This window comes from Hakea prostrata, unplaced genomic scaffold (assembly GCF_041222555.1).
Source record: "Hakea prostrata isolate BN-2017 unplaced genomic scaffold, UWA_Hpros_2 contig_196, whole genome shotgun sequence".
NCBI classification, from domain to species: domain Eukaryota; kingdom Viridiplantae; phylum Streptophyta; class Magnoliopsida; order Proteales; family Proteaceae; genus Hakea; species Hakea prostrata.
The window spans coordinates 1-20,941 of record NW_028291315.1 but is presented as its reverse complement, the minus strand read 5'-3'; the positions used below and the strand labels follow the sequence as shown (position 1 = coordinate 20,941).

The following is a 20,941-nucleotide window of genomic DNA, read 5'->3' as shown; positions in this document are numbered from 1 at the left end:
TTGAGAACTCACCTCTCAGTGGAGAGATTGTGGGTTCAATCCTTACCGGCAGCATATGTAATTATCCCAACCCGAATTTCCCTATATATAAAAAGCGCCTTTGTTACAAAAAAAAATAGGGTAAAGCAGCAAAAATCAGGTCTGCATAGACCCCATGGGCCATGGTGGTGAAGCATTGTGCTTTAAGCCCACCGATGTTAGACACAACAAAAATATGAGTATTGATAGTTTCATGGAGATAAGCAATTTGAACACCTTACAGTGATGAAAGAATCAAACCATAACATAAAGGTGAGCACTTCATAATGACAAGAGAGCCATTGATCAAGATCTACAACCACTATTTGAGGATCATGACGTTGTAAATTTTGAAACTAATGCTTTTATCCAACATTTTTTACATTTGAGTGAAGCATTTTCTGGTTTTAATCTTCGGAAAAGTAGATGAGAACGGATATGTATGGTTTAGATATTGTATTTTGTATGATCTCATATAGAACTATTTGAACACAAGGATCCATGTAACCAAACACATTTAATTGGGTAAGGCTTCTTCTTGTATTACATTGTTTCAAGTGTTTCATCATTCTATGCCTCGATTAAAATATTTTATAGCTTTTAGTCTTCATTGATTTACATCTTTAGTACAAGTGCTTCTTCTAGGGCCAGAAAACCTAAAACTTTTGTCAAGGAAATTGGTTTTAAAATTTAAAAAGAAAAAATAGCATCAGCCAGCTCAAGTTGTCTAGGGTTTATTCCTATCATCTAATCACTTTTGAAACATGTGTCATTTAACATCCATGTAACAATCCAATTTAGGGTTTAGATTTGTCGAAGAAAATCACTATAATGAATGTAAACCTCCCAATTTACATCTGATTAGTATATATCAACATCATATGGTGTTCTAGTGAAAATGTGCTCTTAGCTCCCTAGTTCGCCTTTGATCCGGTCCTGGTTCCTGAGACCAAAACAAAGGGGAGGGTGGGCCGCCTCTGGGACAGGAAGCCACCTCCAATGATTAAGTCAGTTGAGGTAGGTAACCAGAGACTCCATCTTGAGGAATAAATGCTCAAGGGGATGAAGAAGATAATGTTCTTCAGGAGTAAATGCAGAAGACTAATAACTGGAGTATTCAAGTCTGTCTGGCTTACCATTACTTGTGTGTATATGGGTTATTTATGTAGCTAGTCCATACCTAAAATGATGGTTGGTTCATCGTGGCCCTACGATCAGGATGACTTAAGTGAACGGCGAAGATGGCCTCTTGACAGGGCTTGCACAGTCAAACGATACGTATGATTGCCAAGATAGCTGGAGATCCCATAAGCAAATCAAGAGATCAGCGTTAAGCTGATCTTGATGTGACCCCATCCTACAGTTGGGGGCACAAAACGGTGGTACATAGTACTCGAGGCAAGCTTGGAGTGAATGAGAAGCTTATGGCCTTATCCATGCGCATTTAATGAAACATAGTGCATTCAATGCTGAATTAAATGCTAGGGTTTGACATTTGGGCAAGGATGCGTCAAATCTTCTGCCAGCGCTGTTTCTGCCGAAAAGTCATACGATGACAACTGTGCGCCATCGTGATGCGTGATTCCTAACTTCTCAGCTGACATCTGCTCCGAGAAGCATCATGACTGAGACCCATTAGTTGGTCTACCTTGGACCAAGCTTGAACCCTTGATTCGACTCAAGTGGTCTGCTCTGGTTCAAGGGTTTGGACCATAATGTCCATAACATATAGTTATCGGCCAACACCAATACTCATGCCATAACTACATTTTCAACCAGAAGAGACCACCAATACCAAATGGTGATGTCCCTTTTGTATTCTATAAAGATGATAAGTATGTTTTGTGTAACAATTTTTTCGGGTAACAATGGATATCCACTGTCCAGGCCTTCAAACTGACTAGTGTTGTAGTCCATTAATACTAGAAGTCCCTCCTTAGGGGTTGCAAATGGTCCAACAAGAAACATAGACTAGTGCGAAAGGAATCCAAAGTTCTTAGGCGAACTCTTTAGATGACCATGATTTTGAACAGCACATAGTCCCACATTTCATTCAAACAAATTAACTTAAAATGGAATAGATTGTAATGAAAAATGTCCTTACATAGCAAGAAAAAGAAAATATAGTATTTGGTAGGCATTCCGAACGGAATCACTTCCCATGCCCTTTTATATTTATTAAAATGCCACTGCCAATTTCGCTACAATTATAAAAATATCATCAAATCTAATATAGTATTACTGGACCAATAATAGTTGGTAATATTGCAAGTTACTGCAGCATACTCTCTTATTATGACTACAATCATTTTAAAAAAAAACATAAAATTAATATCACCTCATATGACATTATTGGACTACAAATGTTGGTTGAAAAAGAAAAAGAAAAAAAAAAGCACCATTGTTAGAAACCACATTTTGTCTTGGTATCTCAGTGGGGTTAAGAACACTGAGGTATGAAATTTCATCGAAACTTCATACAAATTTTACTAATTTTCGGTTATATGTTTCGATATGTTTTATGTATTTTTTTTTTATCTAATTCTTCTTGGACAACCTATTTTAAGGCCTATAAACACATACCGATGGTTAGTTTGATAAAGAAAAACAACAGATGATGATCTTTCAGATTTGCACTCTTGCTTGCTCGTACCCAACCAAGTTTGGATGTATTTTTACACGTTTAAACATTCAAAGTATGGATTCAAATTCATGAAAACATTTTTGGCAAATACTAACAAATTTAAATATTCACATCCTCGTTAACCCCCTCAATGCTTTCTACAACCATCTGGAGGAGGAAGATATTCAACAACTCTTCTTCTCTTGTTCTTTAAGCAAACCCATCTGGTACCTTGCTAGTGCTTCTATTTTGCCCTGCTACAAATGCCCTGCCCTTCAATAGGGAATTTAGTTTGCTGTTGGACAGCACTGATGGCTTTGCCATCTATGACACTGGTGAAGGCTTTGCCATCTATGACACTGGTGCTTGCTTGGTGTTTGGTGCTATTATTTCCTGTATCTAGTTTGAATGGAACATCCATAAATGTCTGCCAGATCCTAATCTACTGACTAGATTTGGAAGGCCATATGCTGTCAAAACCAAAATTTCCCTTCTTCACCCTAAACTCCTTGTTGATACCCCAAGAAACAGATCCTTTGCTATTACGTGTGGTCTAGACAACACCATTCTACTTGCTCCATAGCTCATTGAGCTGGTTGGGCCCGTCTTTATTTTTGATATTTCTCTTATTTTCTTATTTTAGTACATCCTTCAGTCATTTAAAAGAACACATTCAAATTTCCATTATTTCACTTCGACTGGAACTTCAGACAATTTCGTTTCAATATGAAGATTCCATTTGATTCTCTTTTGAGAGTTCAAAAACTTCGAACACATGGCTAATCATTGGTGGGTACAGAAATTTCAAGAAAAGAATCTAACCCAAAGTTAATCTCACACCCAATTTGACAAAAACTGGTGGACAGATTTACCTACATGGATATTGTTGAACGCATAACTTTCTTTGTGTACCTCCACATTGTCTGATTTTTGCTTCATATGTGATATGGAGAGATTATGATCAGACCAGGTTCATACCTGGTCCGACCCTCGACCCCGGTCGAGACTGAGAGATCCGACTAGCTCCCGAGCGAACCGGATCCGGAAGATGGCTTGCTGAAGAAGAAAGCTTATTCGGCTGCAAGCGTGCCCTAATCCTACTTATGGATTAGGGTAATCACCCTAATTGCGGCCGCGGATCGCCCCCCCCCCATTTGCCGCCCGCGGATAATCATTATCGAAGGGATAATCATCACATAACCTAAAGGTTATCTCAGGAGTCCTCTACTAGCCCAAACTAGTAGAAATCTATTGCTCAACGGATCTAACTGATAAGATCCAACGACTACCCGAAGAAGGCTCAAGTGCATCCAACGAAGGAGATTCGAAGGTACACTCTATATAAACCTCACTACCATACAAGGTGAGGGGATCGAAAAAAGAATACTATCTAAGACTCAGGTTCATATACACACTGATAGACCTAAACTATCAGCGATCTGCTATCTAGATCACCCTTCCCAGCTCTTCATTCCTTAAGCTCTGCGCTTCTAGATGGATCCAATAATCGAGTATCTAAGGGATGACAAATTACCTGAGGATCCAGTAGAGGCAAGGTTGATCAAGATTCGATCAGCTAGATTTGTCATTCAGAATGGGAGACTATACAAAAGATCTTATGTTGGACCCCTTATGAGATGTATAGGCCCCGAAGGAGCAAAATCAGCTTTGGCTGAGGTTCATGAAGGAATTTGTGGAGCTCACATGGGTGGACGAGCCCTGGCTCACAAAATTCTGAGACTTGGGTTATATTGGCCTAAGGTCCAAGAGGCTGCTATGGAGTACGTTCGTCGATGTGGTAACTGTCAAATTCATGCTACAGTATCGAAGCGCCCGGCGGAAACTATGACTTCAATTCTAAATCCCATTCCCTTTGCAAAGTGGGGAATTGATATCATGGGCAAATTCACCAAGGCATCAGGCGGACGGGAATATCTGATAGTAGCAATTGATTACTTCACAAAATGGGTAGAAGCCGATTACCAACCGGCGGCAATTACGAGAAAAAGTGGAGAAATTTGTGCTTGAATCAATCATATATCGCTTTGGGATTCCAAAGATTATTGTCACCGACCATGGTACTCGGTTCGATCGTCCACAATTTAAGCAATTCTCGTGGAAAATATATGATCGAGCATCGTATGTCCTCAGTGGCATACCCCCAAAGCAATGGACAGGTAGAGGTTACTAACCGAACGCTACTGGAAGGAATAAAGAGAAGACTCGAAGCTGACAAAGCTTTTTGGGTCGAAGAACTTCATAATGTACTGTGGGCTTATAGAACTACGGTTCGAACACCCACAGGAGAAACTCCATTCAGGTTGGCATATGGATCCGAAGCATTGGCACCAGTGGAGATAATGGCGGGGACATTACGGGATCGTGAGTTCGAGGAAAAAGCAAATGAACAAGGGCTGCTTGATAGTCTTGATTTGTTGGACGAAGTTCGGCTAAAGGCAATAGCACGAACTCAACATTATCAAAGAAGGATAGCGTCTCATTATAATACTCGAGTGAAGAATCGTCGGTACTTAGCCAGAGATTTGGTGTTGAGAAACACCCTAGCTTCCGACCCGCGTCACCAAAGAAAATTAGATCCTTCCTGGGAAGGACCTTATATGGTTGTGAAACCGGTCGGTTCAGGAGCTTACCGGCTGAAGAACATCAACACCCAGAAAGAGTTGGATCGTTCGTAAAATCCTAGGCATCTCAAAAAGTTTTATCCTTGAGGATGATTTCAAATTTGTTCGCGATGTAATCATTTTCAACTCAATCAATGCAATTTTTTGCTTTCAACAAACTATCTTTTGATTGGGGGGCATCATACACCACATTCAAGAACAAGATCCAACTATAAGGCATCGGACGAAAATTCGTGTGGGTCCTTCAACACTTATGGAAATTTTTGGACTTTCTTAAGTCGAGGCATCGGATGAAAATCCGAGTGAGTTCCTTTTGCAAGGCGACGGTTTAAAACCCAAGTAAGTTCCTTCAAGACTTATTGAATTTTTGAATTATCCTTAAGTAAAGGCATCGGTTTAAAACCCGAGTGAGTTCCTTCTCAGACTTATTGTATTTCTCCGGAAATCCTTAAGTAAAGGCATTGTTTCAAACAACTAAGACCTAATGCAACAGCGATTCAAGTGGCTAGCAAAGTTCAAGATAAAGTTAATTTCTTAAGATCCAAAGAGGCCAGTATCAAAACAATTACAAGAGCTTGATACAATCTTCGGTCAAAAAAGAAAGTCATCATAGGTGTCTCATTTGAGAAGTTATACAAGATCAACGCGACTTTGCTAGAACAAACATATGAGTCAACCATTGGTGGGGATTCAAGGAAAAGAAGAGAAGAAATGAGGATTACAAAAATATTTCGGTATGCATAAAATCCTCTGCAATTTCATACTCTTTGTCCAGGAGAAGCATGGTCCTCGACCAAACTCGCATTCAGGACAAGCTCGTCATAATTGACTTCTTCCAGGGGAGAATAAACAGGAGAATCTTCCAGATAATGCATAATATCTGGATCGGAAGGTGGAGGATCAATCTTATCCTTGGTCCAATCGGGAGGAGGAATACCCGGTCGAGTAAATACTTCGGGATGGCAAACAACGACCTGTAGGGAGTCGCATCAAAATGAGGATCCTTCCTTAATATTGATTCCCATACTGTGTTCTCACCATCCCATGACGCTTTGCAAGTTATAAGCATTCAAAGCATATCAACAAAAGGCTTACCTGTAAATACTTGAAGACGCAGGCTCTGCGAACATCAGTTGGAAGGGATTTGGGCAAAGGAACGACAGCTTGCCTTTCGGGTAACGTTTCAGATCCTTTGGCTCCCGACTTTCCAACTGTTCGCTCCGATCGCCGGATCTTCTCCCCGGCATCATCCAAGTCCGACCGAAGACGACCAATCATCGAATTTTTTTTCTCCCCGCCACCTCCCAAGCTAAATTCGAAGCGAGCAATCTCAACATCTTTAGCTTTGGAGATTTCCCGAAGCCTAGAAACTTCATTGCTCAATCTATCGAGCCTAGTAACTTGCTTCCACTTGGTTGTGGAAGTTACCAAGAAGACTCCCGCAAACAACTTCCGAGTTAGCGAGGAGCGAGAAAAGTAATTTTTCAGAATCGAGAGGATAATGAAAAAAGACTTACATCACCAAAGTGACTTCGTAAAGACTTCATCCGGAAGTTTGGAAAGAACTGCGCTCTCGAAGTCATTCGAGCAACAAGTACACCATTCCAACGCTCTCATCAAACTCGTTTGACACTAATTCAGGCGAAGGATGAGAAGGATGAGCTACACCAAGAGAAGGATGAGCTGCATCACTTGTCACCCGACGGCGCTTCCTAGTGGCAAAATCCTCCAACTCGGAAGGAGAGGAGGAGGATGCCAAACAAGCACTGGAGTTGGAAATAGGAGCAGCACCTGCTGGGACCACACCTTCATCAGACGCCAACATAGTTGCCTCAGATGCCCGAAGAGTCTCTTTCGGGGGTGCACCAACAGTCTCACCAGCAGGGGCAGCACCATCGGCAATAGAGTGATCAAGATCTTCCTGGGAAAGATGAGCGATCACTTCGGCCAAAGGAGGCGCAGGGACGCCATCAATAGAAACTGTGGGAATCTGACTTTAAGATTCACCGGCAGCAGTCGCCGTACGCTTGGAGGATTCACTAGCTGAAACCACCGCACTGGCCCCAACCACCACCGACGGAACGATTTTCTTGCAAGATTTTGCTCTGATAAAGTTCGGGTTGATCTTGGGAGCCACTATGCAAACAAACAAGCCGAGTATCGATACGAAATAAACGACAACAACAAGAGGGAAAACCCTAGTTTTTTATTACTTCCAACAAACCCAAATAACTAAACCCCAAGTATAACTACTGTGCAGTTTACTCAGGGGGGAAGTGGGGAAAGAGGTGAGTAATCAAGAAACTCACTTGTTCGAGAAGTTGATAGAGCTATTGTTGGAGTACGAGGAATACGGAAGCGAGGCCGAAGGACGAAAGGTCGCTTTAACACTTTAGCAAATCTAACTTGCAGAAGGGGGATAGATGGAGAGTACCCACGAAGGCTTTAAATAGCCTCGGGTATTAAGACGACAGTTGAAGGCTAAGGACAACCGACGACCTAGATCGAAATGACGCTTCGAAATCCGCAAGAAGCAAGATCAACGGTCGGAGGGATGCCACATGGAAACATGTGGAAGCGAGCACCGATGCGAGAGATACCTCCAATCGTCGCACCGCCATTAAAATAATGGATGTATTTCCGATTCATTGGAAACAGTGAATGGTATACAAAGGCAAGAAAACGTTTGAACTTCGCAAAAGGGAAACGTGCGGACTTTGCAATAAATGAAGTAGTAGAGAAGATTAATGCATCTTCCCGAAACGCATCTTCACAATATTTCTACAAGATTATTATTCGGCGAGGAATGTAAAGTTAAGTGATGAGTTTTATCATTAATATTTTGATATTCAAGGCAAGATTTCGGCAGGAGACGGGGAAATATAAAGGCCAACATGAGAAAGAAATGTCTATTCATTAAATAGAGGGTAAATCTGTACAAAAAGATAACTCCCTAAGCCTTTTCTTCATTGTTGCCCGAGGGACCCTGTTCGGGAGGACTTTTCTTAGGATCATGAGAAGAGCCTTCCTCAAGAATGGCATCGGCTGAGTCCTCTACAGCAGCAACTTGAGACTCGGCTTGTGATTTCTCCTCTGGAAGTGCCGGCTCGTCAGCCAGGTATGCCTCATATTGAGGGTCAGTTGGAAAAGGATCATCTTCTTCCTGAGCCCAAATCCGGGAGATCCATACCAACTTTCCCGAAGACCTCTTTGTGGCACTCCTCACAAAAAGGAGCAGTGTCGAAGGCAGGGATTGATCCGAGGATTCGCTCCCAAACGTCATTCTGCCCCAAGCTATAAGCTTGAAGGTTGTAAATACCTAGCAGCTCGGAGAAAGGTACGTTGTTCAGGTATTTCCGAACACATTCCTTCCGAAGCTCTGGCTTTATATGCTCGGGCTTGCTAGGGATCGCCAACTTCAGATGTTCTTCGAGCTCCCTACTTTTGAATTCAAGCATGTCACCAAACAACGTGGCAGCTGCTTTTTGCTTCCTGGCCTCGCGCTCGGCAGCAGCGGCACGAATCTTCGAAGGCCTCCTTGAGGGAGATCACTTCTTCCTCATGCTTTTTCCAGCTCCACGGCAGCTGCAGTCAATTGTCTATTTCGGAATTGGCTTTCGCCAAATTCTCTTCACGGGTTTGCGGCAAAAGGCTGGGTGCGACCAACCCGGCTCAATGCTTCCATGTGTTGATAAAAGCTCAACACAAAGCATTCCCGGGAAGGCGGAAAATATCGAAGAAGTCATAAGGAATTATGAAAAAATAACTAAGCAAGAAGACAGGTACCTTGTAGATTGACTAACAAGGGAGGTGTCATCCAGGGCTTCAAATTCCTGGCGATCAGAAGGAGCAAGACTGAGGGAGCTCCATTCTGCAGCTTTCTCGGGATCCCGAGTCACTCTGTCGGTCAGCTTCAGGGTCCACTGGGGGGTGAAGACCTCCTCACCATCCGTTGAAGCTTTGGATTTTTTATTGGAGGGAGCATCAATTGTGTCATGCCTCCTCTTGGTTCGGGCGGAGGAAGAGACATTAGACCTCTCCACCATCAGTTTCTTCCCTTTACCCGAAGCATCAGCCACGAGCCTGATATTCCTAATACCCCTATAAGAGTGGTCGGGAGAGGGAATAGAAGCCTCTTGATCTACGGTCAAGGCTCTGGGCGATCGTTGCTCGGCTGTCACAACGGCCCTAGCGGCCTTCACCCGCAGGCTTTCAAGGTTCGTTCTTGGAGGCACTGCAAAGAAGAAGGACAAGAGTCAGAATTAAAAACATATCACTTCAGTCAAATTAAAGGATGGTGGTTAGAAGCTCACAATGAGCCAAGCCCCAGTACTGAAGGATGGAGTTATACTCCACTTCAAGTCCATGTATCTCTTGATACCACGGAATGGATTTGATCTTCCTGATGGCCGCCTCGTCTTCTCTGGTTAAGGGAAGGCCTCGGTTATTCTCGGAAGAAGAAGTACACCTCCTCCAGGTGGTTGGGAAGTTAAGATCTGATGGAGGCGCTCAACAGAAAAAGTATCGTTCGCGCCATCTTTTGTGGTTAGAAGGGCAAGTTCCTTTGACAAGGATGGTGCCCCTCCAATCAAGTTCAGCCTTATTGCGTTTGGACAGAAAAACCCATCCGGGAGGATGGGAGATAGAAAGAACATGAAAATGTATAAAGAGAGAAAGAGATGGCGTAATGCCAAGTTCAAAACACAAACCCAAGAAGCCGACGATAAGACGCCAGCTATTGGGGAGGAGCATTCCGGGACAAATGTTCCAATGATTCGAATCATGGAGAACAAAGGATTAAAAAAGGGAAAGCGAACCCCGCTTTCCGGTGCATCTATATACGAGAAAATTCACCCGAAAGGGATGAATCAACCCTCTCATCGGGGTGGGGAGCCCTAACCCGATATGAGGAAGGAAAATCAAAATCTTGGACAGCTGAAAGAAGGGTTTCCTCATCGTAAATGGAGGGAACAGAGCGAGGTCCACCATCGGACCCGGAAGTTTGAGGCTGCCTAAAAGACTCGACAATCTTGGAAGATCCAGACTTGAGAAGGACAGGAGAAGCAAAAGCCTCACTGCTATTACCAACACTGAGTACCAGAGAAGCCCTATCGTCTGCCATTACTTGTTTCAGTAAACTACAAAAAGAAAAAGATCAGTAAACTTACTGATTCAGTGAGGCGGAAGCTTGAGAGCAAGAAGGCGCGAAGCAGACAACAAAGGTTCAAATTCCAAACAGGAAGAATGAAACCTACAAAGACAACGAACCGCTTTTAAAACTCCCGCACGAGTGTTCGGGAATCTGAACGATCGAGATTGATTCAAAATCAATTTTCATCAAGATTGAAAGACGTTTTGAAAGTTTGAACTCACGAATCCAAAATAGACGTTCGGAAACCGTCGCTTGGATGACGTGAGCCACGACAGATCAACTACAAGGAGATACGTGGCCTTACACTCACAACGCTCGAAGAAAAGTGACCACCGCATTAAATGTGATATGACATTTAATGAAGCACGCAGAGATTATCACCCGACGACGAACCCAGTTAAAAACCAAGCCCTCGGGATCGACCGAAAGCTTGGTCTGGGGGGCTCGTGATATGGAGAGATTATGATCAGACCGGGTTCATACCTGGTCCGACCCTCGATCCCGGTCGAGACGGAGAGAACCGACTAGCTCCCGTGCGAACCGGATCCGGAAGATGGCTTGCTGAAGAAGAAAGCTTATTCCACTGCAAGCGTGCCCTAATCCTACTTATGGATTAGGGTAATCACCCTAATTATGGCAGACTCGAATTGACGGCTGCGGATAATCATTATCGAAGGGATAATCATCGCATAACCTAAAGGTTATCTCAGGAGTCCTCTACTAGCCCAAACTAGTAGAAGTCTATTGCTCAACGGATCTAACTGATAAGATCCAACGACTACCCGAAGAAGGCTCAAGTGCATCCAACGAAGGAGATTCAAAGGTACACTCTATATAAACCTCACTACCATACAAGGTGAGGGGATCGAAAAAAGAATACTATCTGATACTCAGGTTCAGATACACACTGATAGACCTAAACTATCAGCGATCTGCTATCTAGATCACCCTTCCTAGTTCTTCATTCCTTAAGCTCTGCGCTTCTAGCAGAGCCGTTTGTGATTAAGTTCATCAACTGACTTAGTCTTCGGAGGTGGACTCCCGACCCCAGCAGTCGGGCCACATCTGACGCTTTCGTTTTGCAGGACATCACGAGGAGATCTAAGGGCTGAGCAGATTTTGGACGCATCAATATGAAAGAAGACTGGAACTCTAAAAATTTGAATACCACTACTCAAAAATTCTCTGCTTGGAAGGCGCTCAAAAACCAACCCAAAGTCAGGTGCACTGGAATAACACAAGATGACTCTGCTTGCAACTCAAAAACAACCCATGGAAATCCATCCTGACTTTGACCTTCACATCATGGACATCTTTCCTTGAGTTTGCAGATTATCAATTTAAGCCATGTATGACTGATGAAGCCAGATGCATATATCTCTACAGAAATGGCCATAACTCCCTAATCTGAGTTCCATTTTAACTGATTCCAGCAACATTGAAAAGAAGATTCAATTCAGATAAAGAAATCCTCAACCCAACCAGAACATGACTGATGTCCAGAAGGTGCACACTTTGCCATAGCTCATCACTGCTCTTCATTTATTTTCCGTTCAGCTCGTCCTAATTCCAACTGCATGATGACCAGAAAAATTCTTGAAGTTGCTGCTACATTATCTCCACATCTGCCCCATAAAATCTGCAAGGCTGCCCCATAGCTACACATTACACATCCTAGATTCTCCTGCAATATCTTGTAACACAAGAGCATTACATTGACCACTTAACATACCCTATCAGCCATGATGCAAGCTCAACTGTTCATAGACAATTTTTGCTACCAATAGTGCAGTACAATTCCTAGATGATCTCAATGGTCTTCACAGCCACATCATTGACCATCCACTAATACAAATATGCCACCATTATTGCTAACTGCCATATCAACCTCAAGCGATACAATCTCATCTACTTGTATCCTGAAACTGAGAACATAATGCTCATGATGAATGTAAAATCTTCATAAGTGCTGCCATGGCTCTCTGGCCTAGTCTATGTTGCCTTATTATTTTGACAACAATTACAACACTAGAACGATGTATTCTATGCTCAACAGATACCTTCAGCTCCTACAATAATAACAGATACACAGAGTCAATGGTTAAGAGTTGAACACCACTAATACTTTTCTTTGCCCATCTTTTGTACATGTAAGCAATCTCCCTCTGCAATTGCTTATATGTTCACCCAATCTAGAGAGCAATAAGCACGCAGATATGGTCGACAAACATTAAAAAAATATCGATGCTTAGTTCTGCTTTTTAATTAGAAGCAATCTCTTCGGCCAGCCTTTTTTTTTTTTTGGTGGTAAACAGCACTTCATTCATATAACTAAAAGAAGTACAGACATAACTGCATGAGAACACAAGGTTCAAACCGAACCAAGGAGTGGACAAGGATCAAACAGTCGTACATGCAATAGACAGGGTCAGCCAGGGTAAGGGTTGGGTCAAGCCCAAAATGGATCACATCCACAAAACCTTTAGAACAGAAACACCAAAAAAGCACCAATACCCACAGAGGGGGACAGACATACAACACCCACATAGGGGGACAAACAACATGCCTCAAGGGCGGACACATAACTCCTACAATTGTAGCGATGGTAGCAGTGAAAATGCAGATCGGACCTGCCATTCGGCTTGCCGTATAGGCGTACCTATCAAGCTCGACGCAGAAGAACTTGTACCCAAAGCTGGAGTTGTTCTGCGGTGTGCACCAAGGAAACACTGCAAGCAAAGGAGCTGTTATGTGAAAAATAAAAATAAAAAACAAAAACAAAGTACTGCAACCGCAGATCTAAGGGGAAACCCTAGATCTGGTTATTAACGGAGAAAGTGAAACGGAGGGGGGAAAGAGGGAGACGGGAAAGAGGACGGAAAAGAGCAGGGAAGGCAAGCAAAGGGGACGGGGGTGAGACATAACAGAGCCGACGGGAGAGAGAAACAGATAGAAACAGAGAAAAAACAAGAGAAACAGGGAACGGGAGAGAGAAACAGAGAGGACAGGAGAGAGAAACAAAAGAAACGGGAGAGAGAACAGAAAGGGCGGGAGAGAGAACAGAAATGAAGGGAAAGAGAGAGAACTGGAGGAGGTGAGAGAAAAAACAGAGAGAAGAGACGGGAGAGAGAGCGGCGGAAGAGGAGAAGGAGATCGGAGACGGAGACGGAGACGGAGGGGAACAGGGGAGGCGGAGAGACTACTCAAGCGAGCTTCTCTGCCTCAAGCTTCTCGATCTGGAGGAGTTGCAGAGCTTTCCGTTTTCAGTTTTCACAAGTTGCGGAGCTCTGCCGCCCAGACGTTTTTGAGAACACGAGCGAGTCTTTCTCAAAGCATAGTTGCGTTTGAAAACTTTCTACAGGTAGTCTTTTTTCATGGTGCCCCCGGCCAGCATTATTCTTACCAAAGAACTTCAATTGCACAAAGATTGCAGTTTTTTTAGTAGCTTGGAATTCATCTAGTACAGTTTGCTTATTGATGGACAACAGTCCTGCACCTTTAAGATTGGCCAGAGGACTACAGTAGTAACACAAACTATAACATGGAAAATAAATTGACACTCCTATGAACAGGTTATAAATGAAGAATATAAAAAAAAATGAGAAATTGTTAGTTGGAATGGAGAAATGCTGAACACCCAACAACGATAGAAAGAAGAACAGAGAACTCGATATGTGATCACCAATGACTAATGAATGGAAGAAGAAAAGAAGGGAAAACCAAGAAGAAATAGGAGGTGGTCATTTTAAAAAGTTCCAAGTTCAAGAATGATATCAAGGACAGTGAAATCACACAAACTAGTAAGGATGATGAAATTTCAGAACCCCAAGGAAGAAAAGAAGGGCTGAGTAGAAAAATCTGTAGCACCCAATGAAAAACAGAAGAAATAAAGGGACAGCCTACGAGCATATGAGAGGAAGCTCAAAATTTCCAAGATCTATTGCAGTTGGGAAATCATTCAACTTGTGTTATCCCCTACAGGACAAAGGTAAGCTTGCTTTCAAGTATGACTCTCAAAATGAAGAAACGACCCATAACAAATATAGAAGTTAAATAATCCACAGAAAGGAGTGGATTCTCCCTTTTCATCAAAGAATTGAGGGTTCATAATTATGCTACTAACTTTGACATTCTCTTATTACAAAATTTAGACAACCCCCTCGACAGCATTACCCAGATAAGAGAATTTTTACAGTAGAAACATGAGGTTTGAATAGCAAGGTCGTAGGCTTTATTATGTGTTATCCACCGTTTACATCGCCAATTTATTCTGAGCATGCCATTCAATAATTTACTCATGCATTCAAACGTCTCTGAAATATACAACAACTGCAATCCAATAAAGTGATGAGAATCTGAGAAGTTCCCTCCACGATAATTAATATTCATGATGGACCTAAAATCCAGAATGCAGAATACAACCCACATGAACCCCATGCATATTCTACAAACAAGATTTTTCTTGTTCCTGATAAATTGGCACACACGTCAGATTCGCAGAGACTTCTTGCCAAATGACAACTATTAAGAGCATGGAAAGCAAGGTGGTTGAAACTGCGAAGAAAATATAAAATGTTCATTGAAAACAATGAACCGATTTTGTATCATGTATGTTCTCTTATATATTTTGGGGAAGTAACCCCATGAACAGAACAGAAATAGGTGACTTACATTCTCCTGCCATAATCTAGGGATCTACCATGATAACAAATTCCAAGAAGAAAAAAAAAAATATGCTCTGTTCAAAATCTAACCTAATAGAGCACTATTCCTCTCAATGAATTGAAAGTCTATGATGACTTCACCTGAAAAAGGAAGTAAAACAGCCCCACTGCACAATACTAATTCCCTCATAAGATTCCCAGAACACTGTCAGTTGAAGTTGAGATCATAAACCAGGCCCTTAAGCAAAGGAAAGTAGAACCTTGACATTCGAACAACCTGTAAGCCTTTTTTGGGAAACTCTGCTGCTGCTTCTCACTTCACATCACCAACATCAAAGAAATCCAACAGAACCAAGATAACAAACTTCAGCTGATTCAAATTATGATGACACTCTTACTTGGGGAGAAGTTAGGCCGGCACCTCTCAGAAGTTCTATGGAGGTCACCAACCTAGGCCATGGCCCTTCTTGATCAGCCATCGACCACATCTATGTATGTTCTCCTAATAGGCCTCTGCCATATCTATAAAATCTTTCTACCATTGCACCTTGTGAGCTGACCAATGTGGGACTAACAAAGCCCCAGCCTCAGGCGGTCTGCTTCCCAAATAGAAAGGAAGCTACTGGCATGGCAAGAATTTGACAGGGATAAGTACTGGCCTTCTCCATGTCAAAAAACCCTTGAGTAGCAGCTGATAAAAATATCATCACCTCTGATATGGTATGAAGATACCCTCCCTCCATCTTCTCTTCCTTCTATGACATGAGAGATAGGTGCTCAGCTCCATGGTTGTTTCCATCAGTGGTCTTGTCCATTGAACGAAAAATTTAACCATAAAACCAGAGAATAGTCGTATATAGCTCAGAAAAGAAGAAAAGAACTGAAAAGTTCTCGATGGTTCAATATTCTTCTATTTTGTTCTCAACCTAACAATTATATTAGGATCTTTGTAGCTATAGTAGAAATAACCCAACCAACCAGAAGTTTAAACTACAACAAAACAAGAAACCAGCATTCATGCATGGAGATGGAGAGCAAAAACTGAAGCACTTAACAAAGAATCTACTAGCTGAAGACAAAGATGGCAGATACCATTCACCACAAGCATACACAGCCGCCACTGTCTCAAACACAATTAAATCCTTTTATATTCAGTATCTGGACTTACCAACAGCTATGGCGAGTTGGCCAATGGAATTTAAGAGCGCATGTTATTCAATTAGAAAACATTTACCCACATGATATTGTTGATATGGAATAGCCAATATCCGAATTTTTTGTCCTTCGGAAGTCAACAATATCTGATCCAAGAGATATGTTCTAAAAAGATCATCTTAAATGAAGCAAAGATAAATCAAAGTTAATTTAATTGCTTGCATCAACACTTATATCATCAACCCTTCCAATCCTCACCACCTTATTCTAAACAACATTTCATCTGGCCATCAAGAATCAGGGTTTAACTAGTGAATCACACCACCACCACCACTGCCACACAGATAGACAAGTAATTACACCTTTGCAAAGTACAGAATAAACATATAGAATACAGGTTATAGAAAAACCAAAAGATTAAGCAATTACATAGAAATTACAACCACAAGAATTCTGTTAAAATTGCACACAATTATTTTGAACTAAACCAACTAAAATGACAAAGTTACCTCATCTATGGGATACATATGTACTTAATCACTTTTTCCAGAGACACTTGACCTACTCCTGGGTAACCTCCAGTGCAAGTGCTTATACCACTCCAAATGTCTCTCCTTCACCTTATTTCCTACAAGGGTCAACTGTAGTAAAATATTGTCTGGTCCCATCAAAGTTTCTAAACTGAACTTCAAATTGGCCTTACTAACTAAAACAGAGGCAACTGCCATGATTACTAATAAGAAAAACAAAAACAACCATCCTGGGATCCTAAACAGTTGGCACTGAATTTTTATTCATATTTTTCCAATTTAATGTGAACACAAAGACCCCCTAGACGAAAATCCAAGTGGGGCCTTCAAGATGGCTCTAAGAAACCTCCATAGGCTAGCCAAACCCTTCATAAGGGATATTTTGAGCATTTTAGCCCTTAATTTATCCCCAAAATTAATTTTAGAATTTTTCAGAATTTTATCGAGTCATTTTGAGCCAGGTTTGGATTTGTTTGGAGTATTTTATTTTGAGCTGAAGTTGTTTTTGAAGAAGTCCTATTTGGTATATTATTCCTTATCTTATTTGTTAGGAGTTTTGGATAAGAGTTCAGTCGAATATGTAATGGGATACTATCAGTAAGGATATCCCAATTGGAGTCAGAATCTGTTAACTTAAGCTATAAATAGCCTCTTCTTGCATTGTGATTTTCAGATTTGATGAATTAAAAATTTTGATTGTGAATTTCCTGAGTGAGTGGTAGGGTTCCTTTGAGGGGGACCCTGCAGTTGTCTTTGAGAGTTCTTAATTTGATTCTAGCATTCAAGCAAGTTCTGGAGATTGATTCATCAAGTCTAGTAAGCATTCAAGTAAGTCCAGAAGATCCCCAACCCATTCCCAGCTCTCCCTCTCTTGTCCACAACCCTCCCACCCCCCCCCTGTCCTGCGCAACCTTCCCCAAGTCCCTACCTTGCAACTGCATCAATCTAGCAGCCTTGCCTAGGTTTCATGACTCACTTAACCCCTTCCTCTAACCCCCATGACCTCCCCAGCCCCTGCCCCCACTTAACCATAGCACCCGCTGGCCTTCCTCCTCCCCCTCCTCTCCCACGGTAGCCACATCCAAACCCCATTAGGACACCCCTTTCACTCCCATTAGGATCACAGGATGTCATAGACTCAAGTCCTACAAGTATTTTCTGCAGTTCTGTCATATTCTATTGACCTAAAAATTCTGTCCTTCATCTCAACCTTCAGAATTGCAGAAAATTTAACATTGCAGATTTTTTTTTTCAAATCTCAAACTAAAATTACAAAAGGATTCAGATATTAAGTTAAGCTTTAGCAGGCTCTAAAACCCCCTTAGAAACCCTTAAACCCTTCAACCTTTGTTGGGATTTCCTGGGCAAGCCCTAGGTCTAGGGAAATTATTAAAATACCCCTAACTCTAGACCTGGTTTACATCACAATTGAGCCACATAACATTAGATAGATCCCAGCTTCAAAAACATTATAAGAATTGATAACTGAAAAGTAAGAAAAAATTTAAAATAATATTAGTTAAACATCAAAAAATAAGAGCTAGTTTCTCCAATCTAAAAGAATATCTCATTTGGAAGCTTGGAAGTTCAACAACTATTAAAAAATCAACCCTTCAAATGACCATCAATTATATTTGTTTTACATGCTTTTCATCTAGTAACACTGTAACTTGACTCCAGATGGCTTGGACCAAACTGTGCTCTTGCCTACAAATAAATTTATACTAAAAAAGAACTTTGGAAGCCCCATCCAATTCTAGAAAAACTGAATAAACCAAAAAACCAAACAAAGCCATAAAAGTCAGAGCCAGCCAGCCAGCTTGCCCTTTTCGGTTCAATAAAAGTCCACGGATTTGCATCTTATTTGCTAGAACTTCTATGTTATGTGGATAGTAATAGAAATTGAGAGTTACTTTGACTTGGGCATGGTAAGTCAACTCAAGGTGAACTCAATATCTCCATATCTCCATAGCTACAACATTGACATTCCATTGATCCAAATATCATCCTACCACTGCAACAGCCATCTGTGATACGAACCTCAAGCCATGCAATCTCATCTGATCATATGCTTGCCAGCTAAAGTTACTCACCACAGCCAAAAAAGACAAAGCCAGTGCTGAAAAGCTTCCACGCAAGCAGAGTCCAAGGAGCAATTTTCCTACGCAACCTTACCCAGCAATTTGTTGCTAGGAGTTTGTCTCAACACCCAGACCTCAGTTCTGCCAACAATGCTTGCCCCTAGTTACTTACCTTAAGCCACTGGCACCAGCATTAACACTGTTTGCTGCTATGTTATTTGCTAGTCTCTTACATCTTCTACAGTTGATGCCCTACACTGAACTGTGTGGACACCATTTACAATACTAGCATAATGCATCCCATGCCAAATAGGTACCCTCACATGCTATGATCATCTGCCCTTATCTTTTGCACATCTCCAACATTCTCACTCTCCAGCAATCTCAAGAACAATATGCAGGTATGGTTGAATTCTACATGCATCAAGAAAATATTAATGCTTGGTTATGCATTTCAATTTTGATCCAATCCCTTGAATTTTTTCTCAGCAAGATTGCATGTTTTTAGCAGCTCAGAATTCATCTGTTCAGCTTGACTGTGGATGGGACAAAAGCCTTGCATACTCAAAAAGTGGCCAGGGGCCCAGGGCCCAAGATTAGTAAACACACACTATAGCAGCTGACAACAATATTATTCTCCTGTGATAAGGTTATACTAGTCAGTGAGGATCGCAAAATTTCTGAACCCTGAGGATGTAAAATAAATGGTTGAACGTCAAAATCCTCATCGCATCCAATATGAGACAGATGAAAGAAAAAGAAAGCCTACCCATAACAGTGGATCCCTTAGAATGATTTATTGTACGACCAAAGAGAATTATATGCACGAGGTATGGCAACCAGATGTTTGTCATTCCACAGAATAAGAGGCAGGGGGGAGAAGTATCAGAAAACAGAGTGTGGCAGCATTATATCATTAAATGATAAAACAATGTTTCTCAGAGATACGGTTAAGAAACAGTTCTCTACAGGAACTGTATCTCATCTATCAATGAACTTGGAATCTTACTTTAACCATACAAAAAACAGAAAGAGACCCACTATTGAATTTCCTGTTAAGATTATTTTACCTTCAATTTCGAACTCTGTCTGCTGCTTCATCGTTTCTATTCCCCTGCAAATCTACACAAAGAGACGTAAATCAGGAAAGCTTGGATAATACAAGAATGGTAGGGGCCGCGCGAACGCGTACCCCCTCTGCCACAAATTATGACGTACACTCTCCCACTTGGGGAGATGTTAGGCGGGCACCCCTCCCATGTGCAATGGAGGTCACCAACCTAGGCCATGGCCCTTGATGATCAGCCATCGACCCCGTCCAGGTAAGTATGTTTTGCACATAGGCCTCATCCATATTTATATCCTTTTTCAACCTTTGCTTCTTCTGAGATGACCGATGTGGGATCAAAAAGCACAACTTCAGTGCGCCATTATCGCATCTCTTCTATTCTTTCTCCTTTCTCAAAACACCTTTGGGCCTCTCTTCTATTCGGCCTCTTTTCTATTCTTTCTCCTTTCTCAAAACACCTTTGTGCCCTAGCAATACAGAATTCATGTCTTCCTGTGTAAATGTGTAAATTTTGGCTCTGGAACAAACAACTGCTTTGGATCTTCTCTGCTTGGAGTATATGTAAATTTTGGCTCTGGTACAAACAACTGCTTTGGATCTTCTCTGCTTGGAGGAGTATATCTGGCCAATGTGATGAGTGGGGCTTGAGTTTTGTGTCTTGAAACAGGCTTTATGAAGCAAGGAAGCAAATAGGAAACCATGCTGCAAGGGGTTTCAGGCTGTTACCTGTGCCGTCGTTGCCAATAATGTTGAATCTTTCCGCTTCTATATTATTAACTGTCAAACGTAACTCCATAACATTAAATGTTCCCTACAAGCATTTGACTAGAATTGGTGGGGTGCGCCAGGCCCGTGCAGCAGTGCAACGCATGGACGACGCATGAGAACTCCGGCAGCAAGCTATCGTGGCGAGCCCTCCCCTAGAAAAATTAATTTAATATCATGTGGGTGGATGACCCACGTATCAGATATTAAACTGATAAGAACAGATACTACACTTGATCTTA

General features: G+C 41.8%; 1 non-coding gene and 1 pseudogene across 1 annotated transcript; both read right to left on the bottom strand.

Annotated features, from left to right (window-relative positions):
* Positions 1 to 20,035: 20,035 nt before the first annotated feature.
* On the bottom strand, positions 20,036 to 20,195 carry LOC148998665 (U1 spliceosomal RNA). Its single transcript, XR_016171138.1, has one exon. It is a non-coding gene; the product is annotated as a U1 spliceosomal RNA (small nuclear RNA).
* Positions 20,196 to 20,768: 573 nt separating this feature from the next.
* On the bottom strand, positions 20,769 to 20,941 carry LOC148998664 (U2 spliceosomal RNA; annotated as a pseudogene; the record flags this gene model as incomplete).